The 12,553-nt window shown below is 48.5% G+C and overlaps 11 non-coding genes across 11 annotated transcripts; all 11 read right to left on the minus strand.

Annotated features, from left to right (window-relative positions):
* Positions 1-679: 679 nt before the first annotated feature.
* On the minus strand, positions 680-752 carry TRNAV-UAC (transfer RNA valine (anticodon UAC)). The gene has a single exon. It is a non-coding gene; the product is annotated as a tRNA-Val (tRNA).
* A 444-nt stretch (positions 753-1,196) lies between these two features.
* Positions 1,197-1,268, minus strand: TRNAP-UGG (transfer RNA proline (anticodon UGG)). Its single transcript has one exon. It is a non-coding gene; the product is annotated as a tRNA-Pro (tRNA).
* A 1,336-nt stretch (positions 1,269-2,604) lies between these two features.
* On the minus strand, positions 2,605-2,677 carry TRNAV-AAC (transfer RNA valine (anticodon AAC)). Its single transcript has one exon. It is a non-coding gene; the product is annotated as a tRNA-Val (tRNA).
* A 1,521-nt stretch (positions 2,678-4,198) lies between these two features.
* TRNAV-UAC (transfer RNA valine (anticodon UAC)) lies at positions 4,199-4,271 on the minus strand. The gene has a single exon. It is a non-coding gene; the product is annotated as a tRNA-Val (tRNA).
* Positions 4,272-4,715: 444 nt separating this feature from the next.
* Positions 4,716-4,787, minus strand: TRNAP-UGG (transfer RNA proline (anticodon UGG)). Its single transcript has one exon. It is a non-coding gene; the product is annotated as a tRNA-Pro (tRNA).
* A 1,336-nt stretch (positions 4,788-6,123) lies between these two features.
* Positions 6,124-6,196, minus strand: TRNAV-AAC (transfer RNA valine (anticodon AAC)). Its single transcript has one exon. It is a non-coding gene; the product is annotated as a tRNA-Val (tRNA).
* Positions 6,197-7,717: 1,521 nt separating this feature from the next.
* TRNAV-UAC (transfer RNA valine (anticodon UAC)) lies at positions 7,718-7,790 on the minus strand. Its single transcript has one exon. It is a non-coding gene; the product is annotated as a tRNA-Val (tRNA).
* A 444-nt stretch (positions 7,791-8,234) lies between these two features.
* On the minus strand, positions 8,235-8,306 carry TRNAP-UGG (transfer RNA proline (anticodon UGG)). The gene has a single exon. It is a non-coding gene; the product is annotated as a tRNA-Pro (tRNA).
* Positions 8,307-9,642: 1,336 nt separating this feature from the next.
* Positions 9,643-9,715, minus strand: TRNAV-AAC (transfer RNA valine (anticodon AAC)). The gene has a single exon. It is a non-coding gene; the product is annotated as a tRNA-Val (tRNA).
* A 1,521-nt stretch (positions 9,716-11,236) lies between these two features.
* On the minus strand, positions 11,237-11,309 carry TRNAV-UAC (transfer RNA valine (anticodon UAC)). Its single transcript has one exon. It is a non-coding gene; the product is annotated as a tRNA-Val (tRNA).
* A 444-nt stretch (positions 11,310-11,753) lies between these two features.
* Positions 11,754-11,825, minus strand: TRNAP-UGG (transfer RNA proline (anticodon UGG)). Its single transcript has one exon. It is a non-coding gene; the product is annotated as a tRNA-Pro (tRNA).
* Positions 11,826-12,553: the final 728 nt, after the last annotated feature.

Below are 12,553 nucleotides of genomic sequence, written 5' to 3' on the forward strand. Positions count from 1 at the left end.
CAGAAATCTTCAGTGGCGATATGTTCGTGCAGCACACATAGAAAGAGCAAAAATGAGGAGAAATGAAAACATTTCTGCTCGTTTCTCCACTATAACGACACCCATTGTATGGCGCTTGGATTTTGGCGCTGCCACAGATTTACAAAAACTCGTAAAACTGGAGCAGCATCAAAATGCTATGGTGTTGCAGTGGCCCACCCAGAGCAACGCCCATTGCACGCCCCTTCCAGGGAAAGGGCTGCGTGTGAAGGGGCCGTATTTACAAGGTGGTGTTAAGCCACAAAACGTGGTTGAACGGCGTCTTGTAAATACGGCACAGTACATAGTGCCACCGGGGCGTCACTAAAGATGATGTGCCGGTGGCGATAGGGCCTTGTAAGTCTGGCCCTTTCTTTGCTCAAGGTGTATGTTCTTGGTGAAGGTAGGAAAGCCATTTTCGCTCTCATACCTTCCTTCCTTGGCTGGCTTGACCACAGTAGGCCCAGGCTTCAATGGAAAGGTCAAAAAGGGAGCAACTGACTGCCGTAAGGTGTATCGTCTTCTCTTGGTGAGTTGAGACCGATGCCCTTGGAGCGTAGTACCTCACGATGGTGAGGGATAGACACAGCCTCTTTAATTTCAATTTACCTGTCAGGTGAGGTGGTAAATGCAAATAATGTGATAAAGCACAGCAACTTGCTGTTTCTGCCTGGCCTCGAACCAGGGACCTTTCGCGTGTAAGGCGAACGTGATAACCACTACACTACAGAAACAGACATGCCTGCTTATTTGCTTCATGTGGCTATGCATTGGACTGGAACCACTGCACTGGAAACAGACACACCTGCTTTCTTTATGTGGCTATGCTTTGGACTGGAATGCAAGGACTAAGGGACAATATTCATGACGCTCAAAGCTGAGCCTTTCTGACAGGATCTCTTCCTTTGGAAGAAAGGAACTGGGATCACTTTCATTCCAAGAGGTGATTTCAAAACCAGCCCTGCAATTACTTTGGAGAAGCACTGTGCATTTCATGTTCCAACGAGAAGTGCTGCTCCAACACAAAAAAGCAGTTAGAAAGAAATCCCGCACTCCTTCATCATGCCGAACTGCCTCGACACCAGTAGAAAGCATGCAATGCATTCCACCATGGCATCTTACAAGAGTGGAAAGCAGAAATACTCCTGTTTAAAAACAGATCGAACCTATGAAGGCACGGGCTCGTCCGGGATTTGAACCCGGGACCTCTCACACCCAAAGCGAGAATCATACCCCTAGACCAACGAGCCTGCTGCTGCAAAAGCCTTTCAAACATCTTCTGAAGTGTCTTTGTGAAAAAGCAGGGCCACTTGGAGACTCTCCTTCTAAGCGTGCCATAGCAATTGATGTTTTGTGCCAAGGGTTTTTTTTTTGCCTCTAGCAAGGCAAGAGGTAGTCAAGAAGCCCTATGCTAGCAAGCTGAACTGTGGCGCTGATGAGAAAAGCAGACCCTTTCTGGTAGTTGTACGCCTCCGCAGGACCTGGGCCCTTGCACCGTAGACTTCCAGACCAGAAGCACTGAAGGGCCTGCCATCTCTTGCGCCTGAGCCAGAGGAGCATGCCTCTTGTATTCAAGCACAATTGCTCGCTCAGTGCTCGATCAGGCGAGATTTATATGAGTGCCTCACAGGCCTGAAACACTCACCTGGGAGACGCGGGGTGGCTGAATTCCCAGAATGGCCTTCGATAGGAAAATCACCTCCTTTCCTCCCGACTCATTTCAGAATTGGGTGAAAATCGCAAGACAGTGTTCAGGGGTGCATGGGTACTGCCTACTCCCAGCTGCCTCTCTGTCTTCTTCATGTTAATTTCAAGTCACAAGGAGGGACCATTGCCATTCTGCTCCGCCCACCTAACCAGGAAACCCAGGTTGAGCTTGTCTGCCTGTTGTTGTTGCAGGGGCAGTGCCTTCTCTGCCCAAAAGTGGCAGGAGAGCCTCACTTCAAACGATGGAATCAACTGCTTAAGTAGAAACCAGCATGGTAGTTACAGTGATAAGGTGCAGCTCTAACAGAAGGCGTGACTGAGATGCCCCTTCCAGAAATACATGGAATGCTGATTGAGGGCCCAGCCGGAGGGTTGGTGGATTTCTTTTCATATGCTACAGCAGCTTGCAAAGATAGTGTTGTGGGGAGCTGGCTGTGCAAGCAGAGGAAGATTTAAGGGCAGAAAATAGACCTATCAGAAGTGCGATATGAACCCACAACTACATGAGCAAACCAGGATGCTTAGCTTAACTGAAGATCAAGCTCTCTTGAGGCTGCCGCCTTAGACCACTCGGCCATCCTGACAGCTGAGTCTGTGTTTAGGTCTGACTCCTCAGTCTGCACTTGTCGATGCTGCCGCTTGCAATGTTCCTATCAAGGTGACAGGTTTAAAGGCCCCACAATATAACATGGCCAAGAAAAAAAAAAGTAAAAAACAGAATAAGAAACCAGGCACATGCACGACTACGCAAAGATGCAGATAACTTTTTACCGGCCTGCAATAGTAATACAAGTTTTACACAGGTCACAAGTTTTTAAAGGCCATCCCTGAGTGAGACTAAGCTTTTAGGGAGCAAACACAAAAGCAGAAACTGCCCATTGTTTCTGCCCGGTCTCGAACCGGGGACCTTTCGCGTGTTAGGCGAACGTGATAACCACTACACTACAGAAACAAGCATGAGGGCTTGACTGAAGGAGCAAAATTCCCCTCATATGTTTGCCCGATTGCCTCTATACTTGATCAGCAGTTGCTCGCAAAGCGAGGAGTAAGTGTGAAAATTGCAGCGTTGTCAGCCAGCAAGCGTACACTCAGATGTACTGAAAAGTCACAGCTGCGGGTAGAGACAAATATCTGATGCCTAAATGCCTGAAACCAGAGCCTGTGAAAGCATCACACAGAGCACACTGAAAGCAAGCAGGAAGGAAGCCAAGGCATGGTGATCCTTTTTTTCTCCTGAGGCTAAAAATATTTTGCACAACAATGCTTTGAGTGGAATGAGGAATCTTCAAGCTTTGTGTATTTTGAGTAAAATTTGTGTGTTTTCTGCTAAAAAGGGTGTGTTGGGGATTTGGACCCGGACACCAACGAGCGAGGGCACAGAAGCACCACTGCTCAGACCCTGCTCCTAGGGTTGAGGGCAGAGAGTGGGCGAATACATCGCAAGGCAAGAAAATGCACATGGTTCTCTCTTCTGCAATATGACTAGAGTCATTTCCATGGTCGTCATCGAACATGACATAAAACGCCTCTATCCTTTAGACCTTTTGGCCCATAATTACAAGAGGATGACTGAGTGAGACGCTCTGCCAAATTTGGCAGCCTCGCACTCAGTCATTTTCAAAATGCAGGGAAGCGCCGTATTTAGTAGAATACAGCGCACCCCTGTGCTTCCCTCTGCGCCAGCTCTAAATTAGCTGCCGAGCACCAACGCAGCCATCCTTGCGCCATGGTACAAGGATGGCTGCGTGGAGGGGGAAATTGTTTTTGTTCAGGAAGGCACACCTTCCTGCACAACAGAAATCTTCAGTGGCGATATGTTCGTGCAGCACACATAGAAAGAGCAAAAATGAGGAGAAATGAAAACATTTCTGCTCGTTTCTCCACTATAACGACACCCATTGTATGGCGCTTGGATTTTGGCGCTGCCACAGATTTACAAAAACTCGTAAAACTGGAGCAGCATCAAAATGCTATGGTGTTGCAGTGGCCCACCCAGAGCAACGCCCATTGCACGCCCCTTCCAGGGAAAGGGCTGCGTGTGAAGGGGCCGTATTTACAAGGTGGTGTTAAGCCACAAAACGTGGTTGAACGGCGTCTTGTAAATACGGCACAGTACATAGTGCCACCGGGGCGTCACTAAAGATGATGTGCCGGTGGCGATAGGGCCTTGTAAGTCTGGCCCTTTCTTTGCTCAAGGTGTATGTTCTTGGTGAAGGTAGGAAAGCCATTTTCGCTCTCATACCTTCCTTCCTTGGCTGGCTTGACCACAGTAGGCCCAGGCTTCAATGGAAAGGTCAAAAAGGGAGCAACTGACTGCCGTAAGGTGTATCGTCTTCTCTTGGTGAGTTGAGACCGATGCCCTTGGAGCGTAGTACCTCACGATGGTGAGGGATAGACACAGCCTCTTTAATTTCAATTTACCTGTCAGGTGAGGTGGTAAATGCAAATAATGTGATAAAGCACAGCAACTTGCTGTTTCTGCCTGGCCTCGAACCAGGGACCTTTCGCGTGTAAGGCGAACGTGATAACCACTACACTACAGAAACAGACATGCCTGCTTATTTGCTTCATGTGGCTATGCATTGGACTGGAACCACTGCACTGGAAACAGACACACCTGCTTTCTTTATGTGGCTATGCTTTGGACTGGAATGCAAGGACTAAGGGACAATATTCATGACGCTCAAAGCTGAGCCTTTCTGACAGGATCTCTTCCTTTGGAAGAAAGGAACTGGGATCACTTTCATTCCAAGAGGTGATTTCAAAACCAGCCCTGCAATTACTTTGGAGAAGCACTGTGCATTTCATGTTCCAACGAGAAGTGCTGCTCCAACACAAAAAAGCAGTTAGAAAGAAATCCCGCACTCCTTCATCATGCCGAACTGCCTCGACACCAGTAGAAAGCATGCAATGCATTCCACCATGGCATCTTACAAGAGTGGAAAGCAGAAATACTCCTGTTTAAAAACAGATCGAACCTATGAAGGCACGGGCTCATCCGGGATTTGAACCCGGGACCTCTCACACCCAAAGCGAGAATCATACCCCTAGACCAACGAGCCTGCTGCTGCAAAAGCCTTTCAAACATCTTCTGAAGTGTCTTTGTGAAAAAGCAGGGCCACTTGGAGACTCTCCTTCTAAGCGTGCCATAGCAATTGATGTTTTGTGCCAAGGGGTTTTTTTTTGCCTCTAGCAAGGCAAGAGGTAGTCAAGAAGCCCTATGCTAGCAAGCTGAACTGTGGCGCTGATGAGAAAAGCAGACCCTTTCTGGTAGTTGTACGCCTCCGCAGGACCTGGGCCCTTGCACCGTAGACTTCCAGACCAGAAGCACTGAAGGGCCTGCCATCTCTTGCGCCTGAGCCAGAGGAGCATGCCTCTTGTATTCAAGCACAATTGCTCGCTCAGTGCTCGATCAGGCGAGATTTATATGAGTGCCTCACAGGCCTGAAACACTCACCTGGGAGACGCGGGGTGGCTGAATTCCCAGAATGGCCTTCGATAGGAAAATCACCTCCTTTCCTCCCGACTCATTTCAGAATTGGGTGAAAATCGCAAGACAGTGTTCAGGGGTGCATGGGTACTGCCTACTCCCAGCTGCCTCTCTGTCTTCTTCATGTTAATTTCAAGTCACAAGGAGGGACCATTGCCATTCTGCTCCGCCCACCTAACCAGGAAACCCAGGTTGAGCTTGTCTGCCTGTTGTTGTTGCAGGGGCAGTGCCTTCTCTGCCCAAAAGTGGCAGGAGAGCCTCACTTCAAACGATGGAATCAACTGCTTAAGTAGAAACCAGCATGGTAGTTACAGTGATAAGGTGCAGCTCTAACAGAAGGCGTGACTGAGATGCCCCTTCCAGAAATACATGGAATGCTGATTGAGGGCCCAGCCGGAGGGTTGGTGGATTTCTTTTCATATGCTACAGCAGCTTGCAAAGATAGTGTTGTGGGGAGCTGGCTGTGCAAGCAGAGGAAGATTTAAGGGCAGAAAATAGACCTATCAGAAGTGCGATATGAACCCACAACTACATGAGCAAACCAGGATGCTTAGCTTAACTGAAGATCAAGCTCTCTTGAGGCTGCCGCCTTAGACCACTCGGCCATCCTGACAGCTGAGTCTGTGTTTAGGTCTGACTCCTCAGTCTGCACTTGTCGATGCTGCCGCTTGCAATGTTCCTATCAAGGTGACAGGTTTAAAGGCCCCACAATATAACATGGCCAAGAAAAAAAAAAGTAAAAAACAGAATAAGAAACCAGGCACATGCACGACTACGCAAAGATGCAGATAACTTTTTACCGGCCTGCAATAGTAATACAAGTTTTACACAGGTCACAAGTTTTTAAAGGCCATCCCTGAGTGAGACTAAGCTTTTAGGGAGCAAACACAAAAGCAGACACTGCCCATTGTTTCTGCCCGGTCTCGAACCGGGGACCTTTCGCGTGTTAGGCGAACGTGATAACCACTACACTACAGAAACAAGCATGAGGGCTTGACTGAAGGAGCAAAATTCCCCTCATATGTTTGCCCGATTGCCTCTATACTTGATCAGCAGTTGCTCGCAAAGCGAGGAGTAAGTGTGAAAATTGCAGCGTTGTCAGCCAGCAAGCGTACACTCAGATGTACTGAAAAGTCACAGCTGCGGGTAGAGACAAATATCTGATGCCTAAATGCCTGAAACCAGAGCCTGTGAAAGCATCACACAGAGCACACTGAAAGCAAGCAGGAAGGAAGCCAAGGCATGGTGATCCTTTTTTTCTCCTGAGGCTAAAAATATTTTGCACAACAATGCTTTGAGTGGAATGAGGAATCTTCAAGCTTTGTGTATTTTGAGTAAAATTTGTGTGTTTTCTGCTAAAAAGGGTGTGTTGGGGATTTGGACCCGGACACCAACGAGCGAGGGCACAGAAGCACCACTGCTCAGACCCTGCTCCTAGGGTTGAGGGCAGAGAGTGGGCGAATACATCGCAAGGCAAGAAAATGCACATGGTTCTCTCTTCTGCAATATGACTAGAGTCATTTCCATGGTCGTCATCGAACATGACATAAAACGCCTCTATCCTTTAGACCTTTTGGCCCATAATTACAAGAGGATGACTGAGTGAGACGCTCTGCCAAATTTGGCAGCCTCGCACTCAGTCATTTTCAAAATGCAGGGAAGCGCCGTATTTAGTAGAATACAGCGCACCTCTGTGCTTCCCTCTGCGCCAGCTCTAAATTAGCTGCCGAGCACCAACGCAGCCATCCTTGCGCCATGGTACAAGGATGGCTGCGTGGAGGGGGAAATTGTTTTTGTTCAGGAAGGCACACCTTCCTGCACAACAGAAATCTTCAGTGGCGATATGTTCGTGCAGCACACATAGAAAGAGCAAAAATGAGGAGAAATGAAAACATTTCTGCTCGTTTCTCCACTATAACGACACCCATTGTATGGCGCTTGGATTTTGGCGCTGCCACAGATTTACAAAAACTCGTAAAACTGGAGCAGCATCAAAATGCTATGGTGTTGCAGTGGCCCACCCAGAGCAACGCCCATTGCACGCCCCTTCCAGGGAAAGGGCTGCGTGTGAAGGGGCCGTATTTACAAGGTGGTGTTAAGCCACAAAACGTGGTTGAACGGCGTCTTGTAAATACGGCACAGTACATAGTGCCACCGGGGCGTCACTAAAGATGATGTGCCGGTGGCGATAGGGCCTTGTAAGTCTGGCCCTTTCTTTGCTCAAGGTGTATGTTCTTGGTGAAGGTAGGAAAGCCATTTTCGCTCTCATACCTTCCTTCCTTGGCTGGCTTGACCACAGTAGGCCCAGGCTTCAATGGAAAGGTCAAAAAGGGAGCAACTGACTGCCGTAAGGTGTATCGTCTTCTCTTGGTGAGTTGAGACCGATGCCCTTGGAGCGTAGTACCTCACGATGGTGAGGGATAGACACAGCCTCTTTAATTTCAATTTACCTGTCAGGTGAGGTGGTAAATGCAAATAATGTGATAAAGCACAGCAACTTGCTGTTTCTGCCTGGCCTCGAACCAGGGACCTTTCGCGTGTAAGGCGAACGTGATAACCACTACACTACAGAAACAGACATGCCTGCTTATTTGCTTCATGTGGCTATGCATTGGACTGGAACCACTGCACTGGAAACAGACACACCTGCTTTCTTTATGTGGCTATGCTTTGGACTGGAATGCAAGGACTAAGGGACAATATTCATGACGCTCAAAGCTGAGCCTTTCTGACAGGATCTCTTCCTTTGGAAGAAAGGAACTGGGATCACTTTCATTCCAAGAGGTGATTTCAAAACCAGCCCTGCAATTACTTTGGAGAAGCACTGTGCATTTCATGTTCCAACGAGAAGTGCTGCTCCAACACAAAAAAGCAGTTAGAAAGAAATCCCGCACTCCTTCATCATGCCGAACTGCCTCGACACCAGTAGAAAGCATGCAATGCATTCCACCATGGCATCTTACAAGAGTGGAAAGCAGAAATACTCCTGTTTAAAAACAGATCGAACCTATGAAGGCACGGGCTCGTCCGGGATTTGAACCCGGGACCTCTCACACCCAAAGCGAGAATCATACCCCTAGACCAACGAGCCTGCTGCTGCAAAAGCCTTTCAAACATCTTCTGAAGTGTCTTTGTGAAAAAGCAGGGCCACTTGGAGACTCTCCTTCTAAGCGTGCCATAGCAATTGATGTTTTGTGCTAAGGGTTTTTTTTTTGCCTCTAGCAAGGCAAGAGGTAGTCAAGAAGCCCTATGCTAGCAAGCTGAACTGTGGCGCTGATGAGAAAAGCAGACCCTTTCTGGTAGTTGTACGCCTCCGCAGGACCTGGGCCCTTGCACCGTAGACTTCCAGACCAGAAGCACTGAAGGGCCTGCCATCTCTTGCGCCTGAGCCAGAGGAGCATGCCTCTTGTATTCAAGCACAATTGCTCGCTCAGTGCTCGATCAGGCGAGATTTATATGAGTGCCTCACAGGCCTGAAACACTCACCTGGGAGACGCGGGGTGGCTGAATTCCCAGAATGGCCTTCGATAGGAAAATCACCTCCTTTCCTCCCGACTCATTTCAGAATTGGGTGAAAATCGCAAGACAGTGTTCAGGGGTGCATGGGTACTGCCTACTCCCAGCTGCCTCTCTGTCTTCTTCATGTTAATTTCAAGTCACAAGGAGGGACCATTGCCATTCTGCTCCGCCCACCTAACCAGGAAACCCAGGTTGAGCTTGTCTGCCTGTTGTTGTTGCAGGGGCAGTGCCTTCTCTGCCCAAAAGTGGCAGGAGAGCCTCACTTCAAACGATGGAATCAACTGCTTAAGTAGAAACCAGCATGGTAGTTACAGTGATAAGGTGCAGCTCTAACAGAAGGCGTGACTGAGATGCCCCTTCCAGAAATACATGGAATGCTGATTGAGGGCCCAGCCGGAGGGTTGGTGGATTTCTTTTCATATGCTACAGCAGCTTGCAAAGATAGTGTTGTGGGGAGCTGGCTGTGCAAGCAGAGGAAGATTTAAGGGCAGAAAATAGACCTATCAGAAGTGCGATATGAACCCACAACTACATGAGCAAACCAGGATGCTTAGCTTAACTGAAGATCAAGCTCTCTTGAGGCTGCCGCCTTAGACCACTCGGCCATCCTGACAGCTGAGTCTGTGTTTAGGTCTGACTCCTCAGTCTGCACTTGTCGATGCTGCCGCTTGCAATGTTCCTATCAAGGTGACAGGTTTAAAGGCCCCACAATATAACATGGCCAAGAAAAAAAAAAGTAAAAAACAGAATAAGAAACCAGGCACATGCACGACTACGCAAAGATGCAGATAACTTTTTACCGGCCTGCAATAGTAATACAAGTTTTACACAGGTCACAAGTTTTTAAAGGCCATCCCTGAGTGAGACTAAGCTTTTAGGGAGCAAACACAAAAGCAGAAACTGCCCATTGTTTCTGCCCGGTCTCGAACCGGGGACCTTTCGCGTGTTAGGCGAACGTGATAACCACTACACTACAGAAACAAGCATGAGGGCTTGACTGAAGGAGCAAAATTCCCCTCATATGTTTGCCCGATTGCCTCTATACTTGATCAGCAGTTGCTCGCAAAGCGAGGAGTAAGTGTGAAAATTGCAGCGTTGTCAGCCAGCAAGCGTACACTCAGATGTACTGAAAAGTCACAGCTGCGGGTAGAGACAAATATCTGATGCCTAAATGCCTGAAACCAGAGCCTGTGAAAGCATCACACAGAGCACACTGAAAGCAAGCAGGAAGGAAGCCAAGGCATGGTGATCCTTTTTTTCTCCTGAGGCTAAAAATATTTTGCACAACAATGCTTTGAGTGGAATGAGGAATCTTCAAGCTTTGTGTATTTTGAGTAAAATTTGTGTGTTTTCTGCTAAAAAGGGTGTGTTGGGGATTTGGACCCGGACACCAACGAGCGAGGGCACAGAAGCACCACTGCTCAGACCCTGCTCCTAGGGTTGAGGGCAGAGAGTGGGCGAATACATCGCAAGGCAAGAAAATGCACATGGTTCTCTCTTCTGCAATATGACTAGAGTCATTTCCATGGTCGTCATCGAACATGACATAAAACGCCTCTATCCTTTAGACCTTTTGGCCCATAATTACAAGAGGATGACTGAGTGAGACGCTCTGCCAAATTTGGCAGCCTCGCACTCAGTCATTTTCAAAATGCAGGGAAGCGCCGTATTTAGTAGAATACAGCGCACCCCTGTGCTTCCCTCTGCGCCAGCTCTAAATTAGCTGCCGAGCACCAACGCAGCCATCCTTGCGCCATGGTACAAGGATGGCTGCGTGGAGGGGGAAATTGTTTTTGTTCAGGAAGGCACACCTTCCTGCACAACAGAAATCTTCAGTGGCGATATGTTCGTGCAGCACACATAGAAAGAGCAAAAATGAGGAGAAATGAAAACATTTCTGCTCGTTTCTCCACTATAACGACACCCATTGTATGACGCTTGGATTTTGGCGCTGCCACAGATTTACAAAAACTCGTAAAACTGGAGCAGCATCAAAATGCTATGGTGTTGCAGTGGCCCACCCAGAGCAACGCCCATTGCACGCCCCTTCCAGGGAAAGGGCTGCGTGTGAAGGGGCCGTATTTACAAGGTGGTGTTAAGCCACAAAACGTGGTTGAACGGCGTCTTGTAAATACGGCACAGTACATAGTGCCACCGGGGCGTCACTAAAGATGATGTGCCGGTGGCGATAGGGCCTTGTAAGTCTGGCCCTTTCTTTGCTCAAGGTGTATGTTCTTGGTGAAGGTAGGAAAGCCATTTTCGCTCTCATACCTTCCTTCCTTGGCTGGCTTGACCACAGTAGGCCCAGGCTTCAATGGAAAGGTCAAAAAGGGAGCAACTGACTGCCGTAAGGTGTATCGTCTTCTCTTGGTGAGTTGAGACCGATGCCCTTGGAGCGTAGTACCTCACGATGGTGAGGGATAGACACAGCCTCTTTAATTTCAATTTACCTGTCAGGTGAGGTGGTAAATGCAAATAATGTGATAAAGCACAGCAACTTGCTGTTTCTGCCTGGCCTCGAACCAGGGACCTTTCGCGTGTAAGGCGAACGTGATAACCACTACACTACAGAAACAGACATGCCTGCTTATTTGCTTCATGTGGCTATGCATTGGACTGGAACCACTGCACTGGAAACAGACACACCTGCTTTCTTTATGTGGCTATGCTTTGGACTGGAATGCAAGGACTAAGGGACAATATTCATGACGCTCAAAGCTGAGCCTTTCTGACAGGATCTCTTCCTTTGGAAGAAAGGAACTGGGATCACTTTCATTCCAAGAGGTGATTTCAAAACCAGCCCTGCAATTACTTTGGAGAAGCACTGTGCATTTCATGTTCCAACGAGAAGTGCTGCTCCAACACAAAAAAGCAGTTAGAAAGAAATCCCGCACTCCTTCATCATGCCGAACTGCCTCGACACCAGTAGAAAGCATGCAATGCATTCCACCATGGCATCTTACAAGAGTGGAAAGCAGAAATACTCCTGTTTAAAAACAGATCGAACCTATGAAGGCACGGGCTCATCCGGGATTTGAACCCGGGACCTCTCACACCCAAAGCGAGAATCATACCCCTAGACCAACGAGCCTGCTGCTGCAAAAGCCTTTCAAACATCTTCTGAAGTGTCTTTGTGAAAAAGCAGGGCCACTTGGAGACTCTCCTTCTAAGCGTGCCATAGCAATTGATGTTTTGTGCCAAGGGGTTTTTTTTTGCCTCTAGCAAGGCAAGAGGTAGTCAAGAAGCCCTATGCTAGCAAGCTGAACTGTGGCGCTGATGAGAAAAGCAGACCCTTTCTGGTAGTTGTACGCCTCCGCAGGACCTGGGCCCTTGCACCGTAGACTTCCAGACCAGAAGCACTGAAGGGCCTGCCATCTCTTGCGCCTGAGCCAGAGGAGCATGCCTCTTGTATTCAAGCACAATTGCTCGCTCAGTGCTCGATCAGGCGAGATTTATATGAGTGCCTCACAGGCCTGAAACACTCACCTGGGAGACGCGGGGTGGCTGAATTCCCAGAATGGCCTTCGATAGGAAAATCACCTCCTTTCCTCCCGACTCATTTCAGAATTGGGTGAAAATCGCAAGACAGTGTTCAGGGGTGCATGGGTACTGCCTACTCCCAGCTGCCTCTCTGTCTTCTTCATGTTAATTTCAAGTCACAAGGAGGGACCATTGCCATTCTGCTCCGCCCACCTAACCAGGAAACCCAGGTTGAGCTTGTCTGCCTGTTGTTGTTGCAGGGGCAGTGCCTTCTCTGCCCAAAAGTGGCAGGAGAGCCTCACTTCAAACGATGGAATCAACTGCTTAAGTAGAAACCAG

The sequence above is a fragment of the Pleurodeles waltl genome, chromosome 10 (genome assembly GCF_031143425.1).
Source record: "Pleurodeles waltl isolate 20211129_DDA chromosome 10, aPleWal1.hap1.20221129, whole genome shotgun sequence".
Lineage (NCBI taxonomy): Eukaryota > Metazoa > Chordata > Amphibia > Caudata > Salamandridae > Pleurodeles > Pleurodeles waltl.